This window comes from Molossus molossus, unplaced genomic scaffold, assembly GCF_014108415.1.
Source record: "Molossus molossus isolate mMolMol1 unplaced genomic scaffold, mMolMol1.p scaffold_m16_p_4, whole genome shotgun sequence".
NCBI lineage: Eukaryota > Metazoa > Chordata > Mammalia > Chiroptera > Molossidae > Molossus > Molossus molossus.
In genome coordinates this window covers 107,297,366-107,311,670 of record NW_023425377.1, presented here as the reverse complement: position 1 = coordinate 107,311,670, position 14,305 = coordinate 107,297,366, and the positions used below count along the sequence as shown (strand labels likewise).

The following is a 14,305-nucleotide window of genomic DNA, read 5'->3' as shown; positions in this document are numbered from 1 at the left end:
TGAATGGCCCTGACTCTGTTTCTGCATTTCTTCCCCCTCTGAGTCTGTTTTGATGTCTGCATTGAGCTGGTCCTTAATGCGCCTTGTTCTGTTTTATACACAGCCATGATTTTCCTTCCCATTGTTGGGAGTTGATTTTGACTGAAATGTTGGGACTATGAATTTGATTATTTGGCCCATGTAGTCTCTTTTAGGCAATAGTTGGTATATGACAGGGAATTCCACATCAATCTTTCTCATTGTCATTTCTGTTAGTTTGTCTTGAAGCTTGCCGTATCTTCCCAAATATCCCGTGTTATATGTTGTTTGAATACCAGTATAGCTAAAATAATTAAAGAGATCATTTGGGGACCACTAGAATGGACATCAGCTCCAAATCAAGAGACATTCCCAACAAGAATTACTTGGAGATCCTTTTTGTCTCCTTGACCTTCCTACGCTCAACTAGCCACAACTGACCAGTGACATTGCTCAGGCACAGAAAATTGTCCTCCGTATTTATGTTTGACTTTAGCTAAAGATGTAGAATTGAGGCTTTCGTGTCTTGGTGCTGGTGTGTGTAAATGAAAAGTGTCCTTGCAAGAGAATGGGAATTAGCCTTGTACAGTTTCCAGTCACTGTAGCTCTTTTATGTCTGTGGCTTCTTTCATTTTCTCTCTCAAGAAAACTTGTCTTTTAATGAGTCAAAATCTACCAGGTTGTTCTCTGGAGACATATGTGATATAAATAGACAAATCTATCAGAAAAGGCAAAAAAAATGAAGTTTTCTGTTTGTTGTTTATATTAAGATTGATATTGAATAGCTTAGAAAAGAGGGTGCTCTGACTTCTGAGAGGATTTTTGCTTGGTTAATACAACAATGTTCATGAGTGGGCTTTCATGTATGAGATAAACAAAATGGAGATAAAATAGAAATTATTATTTCTGGCTTGTCTAGAGTTTCAAGACCTACTATAAAATCTAAAGGATTCTGAGTCCATGACTTTTTCTTCTTTCTCAGAGAATAAATAGGAGAAGTGTCATAGAAATGTCCAAATGATACCCACAGTTCCATTATATAATAATAAGGTTTAAATAAATCTTAAAGTGATATGTGTGATTGACTGTAAGGTGATATGTGACGTGTACTGTTGAAGCTTCAGCAGTGGTCACAAGAGCTCTGGTATCCTAAGTGGCCTTGAATGGCAGACAGTTCTTAGTCACCTACTCTGACAGTTCTTTCCAAAACAGTTTTCTCCAAATTCAAGCCCCAAATTTAAAAGCCAACTGTTATAATGTCTTTTTAACCTGTCTTTTAGGTGTGCCACCTGGCTACAGGACCAAAGGTTTTCTTCTCCACTATGTAAAAGGATGCTAGAAATGGCAAGGTCGTTTTGGCAAAGTCCAAAATATGAAAGGAGGTCAGTGATCAAAGAAAAGTTCTGCTTTCTTAAGGTAGATATATAACAAGTAAAACATTACTGATATACATGTGCTGGAAGCATACTGTGGTAAATTGTTGCATCGATGGCCAATTAACAACTCATTATATCTCTATCTTTGCAATGTGATTTTGTAACTCCCCCCATCAAGAGATGAGTCTATTAAACCAATAGACTGGCTTTGTGAGTTTCAATGTCTGGGCTGGCTTTGTGAGTTGCTTTGACCAATAGAATCCAATGAAAGTGATGCTGTGATCATTCTGAGCATGTGCCCCAAGAGGCCTTACACAATTTTATTCTCTTGGAATCCTACCTGTGCATGAGAATAAGCCTGCAACTCTCTAAAGGACAAGAGACCACGTGGAGAAAGGACAGGTTGTATGCAACTCAAGTGAGTTGTACCCTCAGGGTGATATCAGCTGAGTCCGGACCAGATCATCAAAATTGCCTCATGAAAAATAATAGTTGTTTTAAGCCACCAAGTAATTGTAGCAACACATAACTGATACACATATTTGTGTTTATGCCCAAAGGCTAATAAAATAACTGTCAAATTGGTTTGTAGAAGATTTTTACTTTAGAGGCAAATTATCTGTGTCAAGTAGTGACACTCATGACAAACACTTTGTGGGATAAGTTTTTGAGAAAAACGTGAGGTTTGTGAATGTCCACACTGTGGGTCATGTGTTCTTGCTTCAAGGTGCTCAGTGACTAAATCCTGGGATGAATATGCTCTCAGGAGAGGGCCCCCTTCCTCTCTACACGGATATTATTGGTTATTGCACCAAATACATATGTACAGTATGCTGTTCGGTCGTATCTTCAACAGGTGATTTCTGCCTTTCTCACACTTGCCCAAAGCTCCTGATAAAAGTTAGAGTTCATAAATTATGTCTTCTGAAATAAGCATAAAAAGAACAGTAGCCTTATACAGAGTGTGTTTTCTTAACCATTTATAGAAGAAAAAGACTAAAAACCACAGGCTTCTCAATTTAAACTGATATTATAACCATGAATCTGCTGTAACTCTTTTTGTCCAGAAACAGACTTTATGTTGCTTAATCCAAGTTCCAAGCAAAACAGGAACTAATTATCTAGAATTGAATGAACAGATTAAATTATGATTACTATTAATTATTTAATTTAAAGTGTGAGAAAATTCCTTTTCTTGTGAGGAACTATTTATAAATTCCTATGTTTTTTCTTTTACTTGTATAACCTAGAATGAAGCATCCTTTAAATGGTATGGAAATAGTTCCAACACACTCCTCAGAACTCTAGAAAACAAAATCTTAATGAAAATTTTAATAGTGATCATTAGTTAACAAATCATCAGAAATAATCCTATAAAAATTAAAAACACATATTAATTTATTTTATCTACAGAATGATGTTGCATAATAAATATATACAAAATGCCTTTATTGAGTTATCTAAGTGTTTATTTACAAAGTTTCAATAAAGGTCAATACCTCTTTTTCTGCTGTGATATAATTGGAAAACCTGGCCAGTATCCATATTCCATACTAAAGATATCATATTTAAAGCAAATAATTACTAGATATGGTGGCTCCTAGTAAGGAACGTGGACTCACGTGAAAATAATGGGCACTAAGTCAACCAGCCTGGTTTCTCCTTTATTACTTAAGAAATTCTCACCTGATAGAACATCACTTTCTGACAAACAAGGAAGATTGGAAAAGTTCGGGATATTAAAAAGAGACAGAAGGTACTTATACCATTATATATAATGTAGGTAGAACCTGTAAAGGGAAATAGAATGATTCCCAACTCCTACACTCAACAGAAGTGACAAGGACAATAAAAATATCTCTGCCATATAAAATCACTAATAAAGACAACATCAGGGAATTTATCAATCTTCTAGACAGAAGTTACTGATGCCTTGATATCAGATGATTCTAATTTTGCTAATCCTACAATGTGGGCATCTTTATGTTTTAAACAATACCTCTTATTCCATTTATGTAAATAAAACTGGCCCAATAAAACACCAAGTTAGCCCTGGCCAGTCTGGCTCAGCGGTTAGAGCGTCCGCCTGCGGTCCGGAGAGACCCAGGTTCGGTTCCCGCTAAGGGCATGTACCTCGGTTGCAGTTTGTCCCCGGCCCTGGTTGGTCGTGCGGGTGGCAGCCACTCGATGTGTCCCTTCACATCGATGTTTCTCTCTCTCTCCCTTCCTCTCTCTCCCTCCCACTCTATCTGTACAAAAAATGGAAAAATATCCTCGGGTGAGGATAAAAAAAAAAAAAACACCAAGTTAATGATATTGAATCCAAAGTTGCTGAACCAACTTATTTAGTCAAAACTGTGCCTTACAGTGCAAATGAACCACAAGACAGGGCTCGGGAAGCAAGCTGAGAACCCACTTTCCTCCCTGGTGAGAAGTGTTCACATAATATCTCAAGTGACGGAACAAAGGCATCTTCTATTCTGTCATAAACAAACACAGGTAATTCTCTCTAGCTCTAACGTTCAAAAAAACTATGTTTGAAGATATTCTTTATAGTTTCATTTATAATGGAAGAAATTCAGAAATACATATCTGAGTAAATAGTGTTATATCCAATGAATAAATTATTTTGTAGTCATAAAAGTGATACTTACAAAGATTATGTAATAGCTTGAGAAAATGCTTCTGATTTCCAAACGATGTTGATAATGAAGATATTAAATTATATTCATTACATGATTGCAGCATTATTTTAAATGACATATATAAATAAGGCCAGAAAAAAACATGCCAAATATTATTAGTGACTGTATTAACACAGTGCTCCTGAATCAAGGGTGGCATCGAAACCATCTGAGAAGTATTTCCAAGGAATTCTTGATCAGGACCTGACCTCATACTATTCAAATTTATTAAATCTTCTAATAAAATAAATGCAAATCACTTATTAAATACTAGGCTATATAAAGAAAACCTTAGGTATAAAGAAAAAATGATTATTTGTTGTTTTCTATTTTGTTCAGATGAGACCATACGCCTTATCTAATAGAAAAGAAAAATGTAATAATTACCCACACCCATTAGTAGCTATAGTTGTAGCAACCTTTTATTAAGCACTTACTTCTGACACATTTTCTCCTTTAATTCTCAAAGTAATGTTTTGGATAAATGTTACTACTCTGATTTTATAAACCGATGCTGCAATAAATGAGGTGACTTTTAAGACCATGAAGGTATAATTAGCATAGTAAGAAGTCAAAGCCTTCCTTGTTGGGTGTGTGATAAAATCAAAGGGGGACAAAGTATGTCATGACTTCAGAAAGGCGGTATTAGCGGTCCCCAGTCCTCAATGGCGAGGACAGTTTGAGTGACTGGCTTTAAGTGTCCGTCCTTGGTTTCTTCAGTACTGAAAAGATGCAGCCGGACCATATATGTATATACTGATTATTACAGAAACGTTCGGCTTCATGCAGGCTACAAGAATAAGTTATAAGTAGATAAGACATGGAAAATATATAGTGACTGTCAGAGAACAAGTAACCTCCTCTGATTTAAAAAATGAGCAGCAACTATCCTTCATTTACTCATACAAGTGCAATGTTTGTTTGTTTGTTTGTTTGTTTATCCTTACCAGAGGACATTTTTGCATTTATCTTGAGATAGAGCGGGAGGGAGAGAGGGAGGAAGAGAAAGAGAGAAACATGGACATGAGAGAGACACATCAAGTGGTCACCACCCACACGACACCCACCGGGGCCCGGGACAAACTGCAACCGAGGAACATGCTCTTAGCAGGAACTGAACCCAGGACTCTCTGGTCTGCGGGTCGATGCTCCAACCACTGAGCCAAACTGGTCAGGGCCAAGTGCAATTTTTAAATTTATCTTTCTTTGCAGTATCTTAACAAAATTCCGATATGGGGGAGATTTACCATTTTTACAGATTCCTAGTCACTAAAGAGGCTCTATAAAACTCTTCTAGAAAGTATTATGAAGGTAAAAGTCATAAAATGCTAGATATAAAAACTATTTTCACCATAGACGAGGCCCCTCTCTGTCCTCAAGCCACCCCTACGAAAGTCCCTCTAAGAAAGATCGAGAGGAAGACCAGGGCTGGAGAGCGGAACTTGACTTTTTCACTTGAAGTTACACAAATCTATGACCAAGGTATCAAATCAGACAGTTTTTAGTGAGAAAAGAAATCATCAAGAAAGACGATATGTGAGCAAAGATGGAATTAGTAAGTTAAGCATGTCTGAACATCAGACAGTGAGCTTGGCAAACATGTGAACAGGGCATTTCCGTTTAACTGCTAATGCTTATATGATAATATATATTAAACACTAAATCAGTTTTAGAGTTTGGTTCAGATATTTCTACTAATTAGTTTTGGCTGCTATTGAAGTATTTTGTATGCTCCATTTATAAAAGCACTGTTTGCCCATCTGTTCATAGGTTGAAAGTGATTAAAGGATACTTATTTTGGCTGTTGTAAAAGCCAAATACTTTGTAAGTTGCAAATATGTGACAAAACCAGTTTGGGTTGCCAAGTTCAGAAATATATTAAAAGAGATTTGTGATGCCGCCTTCCCCCCATCCCTCTTCCAATCTGCATTATCGAAAGCTTTCCTGATTAGACTAGCATGCCTGCTTTGTCCAAATGCTTTGCAATTTAGTTATAATTTACACAATTTACTCTGATTCGCATCCTCTGCTCCCAAGCTGTGTGGAGGGCTTGCATCTCCTGTTTATGCAGCCTTGAAGAAGAAACACATGATGCCCTCCTGCAATAAAAACCGGTTGGAAAGCAAGTCGGTGGCCTACTTGAATCCCCTATAGGAGGTCTGTTCAGTTCGAAAACGGTGTATTAAATTCAGCATGGGTGATACAGATTTTTAAGAACAGGGATAAAATATATTTCTGTGAGTATTCCAGTTCCAAATCTTCCCAAGGGTTTAAATTTAGTTCTCTGTGCTAGCAAAACCTGTTCCCTTCAAAGACCAGAGCAGGGACTTTGTAAACTAAGATGTAATCTTTCTGGGTGGAAGATACCACTTACATTCGGGCAAAATTTTTATTTATTTATTTTAATATATTTTTATTGATTTTTTTAGATAGAGAAGAAGGGAGAAGGGGAGAGAGATAGAAATATCGATGATCAATTGGCTGCCTCCTGCACGCCCCACAGGGGATCGAGCCTGCAACCCCAGGCATGTGCCCTGATCAGGAATCGAACCGGGACCTCTCAGTCTTTGGGACAACGCTCAATCCACTGAGCCATGCCAGCCAGGCTAGGCAACATTTTTAAATAGTTTAAATATCTGATTGAGATGTGTTCTCTTCCGTGCTGTCTACACTCCTTTTGTATCCTGATCATTCCCCACAAAGCTAGCCCCCGAAAAACTGAGAGCTGTCTTATTTTGGGCTGTCTCCAGTTCCATAACAATCTCTTTAAGTGTATCATCTTCAAGAGTGGAGGCTGACAGTCTCTGTAAAGCTCTAAGAGTGTCCGTCTTAAATGGTTTACCACCTGAAGTGCCCTAACCAGTGCCTGCAAATGAACTTAGGGGGTGGGAGGACTTCTTCTCCCTGCCCCACCCCCCGATTTCCTTCTGAAGAAATTCTCCCAGCCCAGCATGTCCTATGTCCAGAAAGATGAGTTTTGTCGCTGCTGCTGCTGCTGCTGCTGCTGCTGCTGCTGCTGCTGCTGCTAACATCACAACAGCTCTTCTTCAGAACAAAAGAGAGATTTTTACATTCCAAATTCAGTTCTAAAAACACGATTATTCTTTTCCTCATGTATAAATGTTTTGGAGGAGCCCTGTTTACTCTGAATTAAACTAAAATGATCATCTCACATAATAGAAGAGCAAAAGCAGAAAGGAAGTACTGTGTTGGGTCCGATTTAATCAATTCTGACTTTATGGTCATCTAGGATGAACTTTTAGGGAATTCTCTTTAATACAAACATTTAAATTCTTTTTATTGTACCTGCATGTTTTCGATGTAGGGCACTGAAAAAAAAAATTACCTTGGCAGACACCTGAAATGAACAGGGTATTTATGGCAAAGGTGTCAAGGGAGCTGATTTTTCTGTGGTCCAGTGAGCTGAGTTGTCAATTTTTCACAAGCTTCTATATGGAAAAGGCAGCATGGTGAGTTGGCTGCTCTTCCCCCCAATACAGTCATTCATCTTGGGGAACCCTCTGCTCCCAACTCAAGCTGTAGTCAGTCCTGCAGGAGAGTGGGCTCCACCCACCACCCTCGTCTCTCTCATCTCTGCTCAGACAGCCAGACAATGAAGGTTGGTGCCTGTTCACAGATTCCTTGTCCTGAGAACCGAGCTTTAGAAAATGAAATAAATCCCCACAGCAATTCAGGGGATTCTAAAAAGGGAGGGGGGACAGGAAAAGATAAACCAAAGAACTTGCATGCATATATGCATCATCAGTAGACACAGACAATAGTGTGGTGAAGGTGTTAGGGGGGCAGGAGGGGGTCAATGGGGGGAAAAGGGAGCCATCTGTAATACTTTCAACAATAAAGATATATTTTAAAAAATTTATTCTATTATACTCAATATTTTATTCCCAACATATATTTCCAGGAATCAGGGAGACCTTCAAGCAGGACACACAGAGCTATGGTCAGCAGTAGTAGGTCAAAGTCTATTAGAAAAGCAAAAGACGCGGGAAGTCTTCGGAGCAACTTGCAGTAGAGGGGGATGGGACATTGTGGCCTCTTCTCCACATGCTTCTGCCTTCTTCTAATCCTTCTTTATAAATTCTTTCATGAAAAAGTCATTGAAAGCCTGACCATCCCTGCATGAGACATTCATTCATCCTCATTTTACTTGTGGGCAGAATTACTGTAAGTTGGAGATGAGGCCAGTTCTTCCTCCCAATGTTATGCTTGCTGCTCCTTGGACATGCTCCTTCTGAGTCCATGCAGGAATCATGGGTATGTAGGGCCTTCCCCTTGAACCAGGCCCTGCCCTCTTTGAGCCAGTTACTGATTCCAAGACTTTCCCTTACTCTCTGCTGCACCCTTCAGGAAACACTGATGGCTTTATGTCCATCCCAAGCACAACAGTAAGAAAGTAGACTCAACACTTCGCTAGGATCCCAGCCATCTCTGTTCAGAGAAGAAAGCAGAAGCCCCAAATTCAGCCAGTGGCCTAAGCCAATGTGCTCTAACTCAGTTTTACCAGAGAGCCTAGCTATCAGTCCCTGCTTATTCTGTGTTCTCTTTGGCCCTCCTACTGATAGTGTTTTTTTCCTCCAAATGAGCAAGGTTGCAAAAGCAGATAGTGCTGACATGCTGATCTTTGGTGACTCTCACCGATGCTATACTCTGGACATGTTCAGAACTCTGGGCTATCAACTGCCAAGTGCCCAACTACGCTGCTGCTTGGATGTACAACTCTATTGAGCAGAACCCTTGCATGAGAAGATTAGTAGAAGGAAGACACCAAAACTCCACAATAACAGCTATGAGGAAGTACAAAGTTCTTGACAATAGTCATAAGGAAGGGGCCAATAGAATGAGGATTCAGAGGAAAGTAGACATTTTAAAGGCCACAGAAATAGTCATAAGCCAGGAAACTTGGGGAAATGGAGAATAAGGACACAGGATACACCAAGGGCCATAATGATAACAGGAAAAAGAAATTAATAATTGAGGCAATTATTTGACCTAGACTTAGCTACCTTTATTCTCCTTTTATATCAGTGAGAAACAATCCTGAAGAAGACTAAAGGTGCAGCTAAATAACATTTGACTTTCAGGTAAGTGTGTAAGTTGGGAGATGGTAGCATTTCCTAAGTAGCACTTTTCTGGTAGCTATTTTCCAAGATTTCTTCTTATCACAAGAGTATGGCACAGGGGTACCATCAAGGTGGTTTATCATAGTTCTTTGACTACATAACTCTAGCATAAAGCAACCAAGTCATCTTAGGAATTGACAGAGCTGGGGAGAGGGGATGGGATGGATACTGAACATCATTGACTGTATCCTCCAGCTTGCTGCTCAAAGTGTGGTCTGAGGACCAGCAACATCAGCATCACCTGGACTTTACTGGAAATGAAACATCCTACCCTATATTGATTGTACTTTGCTCAAGTAGAGTGACCATCAACTACAAAGGATAGGACAAATACTGACAAGAGACAACTGAAGTTTAAACCAAAAATATATATAATAAAGTTGAAACTTGTGTTCTGGGCTTAGACAAATAATTTTCCAGATTCCTCTGCTGAGCTGATGTCTTTGAGAAACTGGACAATGAATGTGATGTGAGAATACTGGATAATGGCAAAGGACTTCATTTTTTAAAAAGGAAAGAGTATGAAAATGGAAAAGTATTGGCCAGTAAGTTTACCATCAGATTCTATTAGCTATCAATTGGATAGAATGTGAAGAATTAAAGAAAGTAGCAGTGGTTTCTGGAGATAAAATAAGTACAAAAAGAATATCATGCCATCCTAAATTCATTTCCTTTATTTTAATTTAATTTTATTATCATTGTTTTATTTTACCAGATTGCTATACCAGAAAATGCTTTATGATTTTTCTGAATTTCAGAAAGGCAATTTTCAAAGCACTCATAAAACCTTTGTAAAAAAAAAGGTAGAGAAATATAGGATGATAGGGTGATCCTGAATGACTGGGAAATAATACCATTACTAGCTGAGACAGAAAATACAGGAGAGAAGACTTGGGGAGGGGAATACATAAATATTTCAATTTTGAGGGATGGTTATGGGATATTCCAGTAATGATACCCAGAAAGCAGTACAGAGTTTGAGATAGAGCTATAAATGTCTGGAAAGAGAAGAAAATCCATTAGAAGGTAAGAAAAAATCCCAAGCCTTAATTCAGCATTGAACAAATATGTGTTCATTTATTTGCTCTTTCACTAATTCACTCATTCATTCAGTACGACATGCTCTTCATCCACTGGTGAATAAAAAAAATTCTCTGTTCTCATTGAGCTTACGTTCCAGTAAGAGACACACACAGTGCTCACAGTGAACAAGTTCAGTACAGAATACGTTAGAAGGAAACATGTACTATTGTGAAAAAAACAAATAAATAATGCAGGGTAAGGCAGTTGAGGAGCACTTGCAGGGATGGAAGATGCAGATATAGTGTCATGGTACCCTGCTCTGTCCATATGCAGGGCAGGCCAGAAGCGTTGGGAACCTCCCAGAAGCATCTCCCAATCAGTGGATGATGAGAGCGGCCAGATAAATACCCCACCACCCTTGTTGGCCAGGAGGACAATCTCTAATGCATTTTCTATGGACACAGAAACACTCAGTGAGATTAAGCTTCCATTTTCCATGGGAGCAAGGCACTTAATGAAGCAAGTATTACTGGATTTCTCCCCTTCTCTGTCTTATTTATCCACTTCTTCACCAGTGCTTTCTGGGATCACCTGTCAAATAAACTACCTGTACTTAGAATAAACAAACAAACAAATAAATAAAATACAGTATGTCATGGCAGATGTGGGGTCATTGCAAAGGTAACATCAGCTAATTATCTGAGGTAAATGTCACAAGGAGCTCAATCTGATGTTGGAATGTGATAGCTTTATTTGTAAAGTTCTGCAATTGGTTGATAGCTATGATTGTACAAATAATTTCTCAGACCCATGAGAATTAGGCACCTTTCCTCCAACACTGTAGTTACCACATTACTCTCTCTGGGTGCAGCTCCCTCCACACTCTAAATTCCCTGGGGCCAGCTACTTTTCTTTGTATGCTTGACAGTCTACAACAGATGGCAGGAATAAAGAAGGGGTAGAGGAAGAATGGATGAGAGAACAGAATGGGGACACATCAGAATATCTGAGAAGCTCTTGGGGCTGGGTTGTTTGGGGTTTTGTTTGTTTACACCCCAGTCTTGTGCTTCCTCAGGATTTGCCTAGAGCTGGCATGTCATCCAAGCTAGAAGGTCAGCCAGAATATTTCTCTGGGTGCGTGTGCGTGTGCGTGTGCGTGTGTGTGTGTGTGTGTGAGATAAGAGACCTTTCCTTTTGGTAGAGCAGGAACTAAGTCAGTTACAATTACAAAATGGAAGGTAGCAGTTTTCCTTACCACAGGGAGAAAACATACGGGGCAGTAAAGCCAAGCGGGGCAAGCAGATATTTTAAATGAATGAAAAGTGAAAGACTTATGCCACCTTATTCATGGTGACCAAGACATGGAAACAACCAAAGCGTCCTTCCATAGATGACTGGTACATTTATACAATGGAATACTAGTCAGCCACCAGAAAGGATAAAACACTGCTATTTGCCACAACAATGAATGGACCTTGAGAATAGTATGCTAAGCGAAATAAGTCAATCAGAAAAAGCTAAGAACCAAATGATTTCACTCATATGTGGGGTATAAAATTGAAACTCATAGACACGGCCAACAGGGAAGGGGATGGAGGGGTTGTAGGAGGCAAAGGGGCCCAGATATATAGTGACAGAAGATTATTTGACTTTGGGTGGTGGGCATACAATACAGTATACAGATTATGTATCATGGAAATGTATGCTTGAAACTTATATGACCCTAATGGCCAGAGTCATCTCAATAAATTTAATTTTTAAAAATAAAAGGAGACCACATCTTAAAGACATTACTTGAGTCTGAAGAATCAGTTGAGCTGAGATGTTAAACAGACATAAAGCACAGGTGCCCAACATACTCTACACCCTTGGAACGCCCACTTATGTGGGCAAACAGGTTTAAGTACCATTTTGCTTAAGCTAATTTGAATTACCATTCTAATGAAGATGTTATAAACCATTATATTCAGAGGTGGTTGAAATAAAATGAGGGGCTTAATCTAAAAACTGAACATTGGTAACAGGGGTGGCACCAGGAAGACAGAACCAGGACTGATGGGTACCAGCTGAAGGGAGGTCAGTGTTGAGCTTCACACAGAGACCATCTGACAGTCCTTAGAAGTAAGTGGGCGGGCACCTGAAGGGGTGCATGACGAATCCCTACAATGTGCAAGCAGAGGACATGTGGGCACTGTGCTACAGAGGAGACTCGCCCTTTGGAAGAGAAGGTTTCAATAAAAAAAAAAAAATTCTGTTTTCTAAAACTCTGAGAGTCTATAATTCTTCCAAGAAAGAACACACAAATGGAAGTATCATGGGAGAAATATTATCCACTATAAATTCATTTTCAAAAAATGCTTAGAGCCCTGGCCAGTTTGGCTCAGCGGTTACAGCGTCGGCCTGCGGTCCTGAGAGACCCGGGTTCGGTTCCCGCTAAGGGCATGTACCTCGGTTGCAGTTTGTCCCCGGCCCTGGTTGGTCGTGCGGGTGGCAGCCACTCGATGTGTCCCTTCACGTCGATGTTTCTCTCTCTCTCTCCCTCCCACTCTATCTGTACAAAAAATGGAAAAATATCCTTGGGTGAGGATAAAAAAAAAAAAAAAAATGCTTAGACTGGGTACTAACCCAGAAAAACCTGTTCATAGATATCTAACAATAAACAAGCTAATGTTCCATTAATGGGTAACAACATTTCAGAAGAAACCAAAGGAAAGTATTAGGCAGTACACTGTAAAACTGTTTTTGAGATAAAATAAGAGAACTTGACCTTTTTCAGGAAAAAAAAAAAAGGTGATGAGCAAATATAGTCATTTTAGAGATATAAAGAATACATTCAAGTACCTCCCTAAATCTCCAGACTGAAATGTGAGTTTCCTAATCAGATATGCCAGTAAATGCACTTTATTCTATTACATCAAAAAAGAGAAAATCTAGAATTGACAGTGAGATTTTGCCTTCCAGTAACATATTAGTGAGTCATACACTGTTACTACTGTTTTTTCAGTTCATGTATACTTCAAAATAGGAAAGAGAAAGTATGTAATTATTATTCATCCACATATCTATATGACTATCTGGGTACTTGGAATCCTAAATAATTTTTTTAAATAAAAAGGAAGGAACTTAAGGGTCCCAAAGGCTACACTTTACTTCATAGATGGTCTACTCAAATGACAGCATCTTTATCATCCAGAATTGAAGCAAATTAAATACTTAAAAAGTTAAAGGCTGATGACCAACCTCTGACTTATTACCACTACAAATTTAATATTATGAATCAACAACAAAATGTTCTTCCTCTATGAAGTAAAGACCCATCAATTGTTCCATTCTTTAATATATATATATATATATATACACATATATATATATATATATATATATAAATTTTTTTTATTGATGTTAAAGAGAGAGGAAGGGAGAGGAAGAGAGACATAGAAACATCAATTATAGAGAACATCGATTGGTTGCCTCCTGCATGCCCCACACCGGTGATTGGGCCCAAAACCTGGGCATGTGCCCCAATTGGCAATCAAACCAGTGACCTCTTGGTGCATGGGTCAATGCTCAACCACTGAGCCACACCAGCCAGGCAACTCTTCCATTCTATACTTGGAAATCAGTTGGTCATTTAAGAAAAATTATGAGCTTTAGAAATTTGACAAAAGAAAAATGTATCACTAAAGTCATATTAATCTGCAAAGGAATTAACAGCTAACTACAGAAAGATATCTAAAAAGAATAAGTGTTTTTATTAAAAGAATGCAGGAGGTTATCTGGAAGAAAAAAAGAGAGATTGCCAAACAAATTCAAGTGGACCTCAAGGATGATGTTTATATAAAAAGATCTTTCTAACAGGAAGTAAAAGTGTAATAGCATCATAATAGTACCATGCATCACAGTGGATAGAGCTCCTAGCTCACAATTTTCTTTTCTTTTTTTTTTTTCCCAATTTTTATTAATTTATTTTTGTTACAGACGTTTCTCCTTTTTACTCCCTAGACACACCCTCCTCCCCATCCTGCCCCCCACCCCCCTGCATTGTTGTCTATGGCTATTGGTT

General features: G+C 38.7%; 1 protein-coding gene across 1 annotated transcript in view; it reads right to left on the bottom strand.

The window, feature by feature from the left end:
• The window catches only part of IQCM (IQ motif containing M), a 231,407-nt gene that overhangs the window by 85,285 nt on the left and 131,817 nt on the right, over positions 1 to 14,305 (bottom strand). The gene's annotated exons all lie outside the window — the stretch shown is intronic.